A 403-nucleotide genomic window follows, 5' to 3' on the forward strand; every position below is an offset into this window, starting at 1 on the left:
ATCAAACTTAATTTTTTTTTTTTTTTTTTTTTTGGAAAGCTCGCGAGCTCACAGGCCGACTCGGGCAAAGCCCGTGTCTCCAAAATGGGGCTCGTCTTGAGCCTAGGCTCGGGTCTACCGAGCCTTGAGCCGAGCCGGCTTGGGCTTTTCCCGAGCCAGCGAATCCGATTGCCATCCCTACAAACACCTTGTGGATACTTATTAAATTTTTTTAGAGAATTTAAATCTTATAGATTTCAGTCAACACAGCATGGTGATAAATGGAAGAAAAAACCAATTCTTAATAATAAAATAAAAAATAAAATATTATATAAAAAGATTCTAAAAACAGGAATAGAAATGAATATAGAAGAAATCATTGAACAATTACAAAAAGTTTATGGAGAAAATTCATTATTATTTT

This window comes from Olea europaea, chromosome 13, assembly GCF_002742605.1.
Source record: "Olea europaea var. sylvestris chromosome 13, O_europaea_v1, whole genome shotgun sequence".
Taxonomy (NCBI): Eukaryota; Viridiplantae; Streptophyta; class Magnoliopsida; order Lamiales; family Oleaceae; genus Olea; species Olea europaea.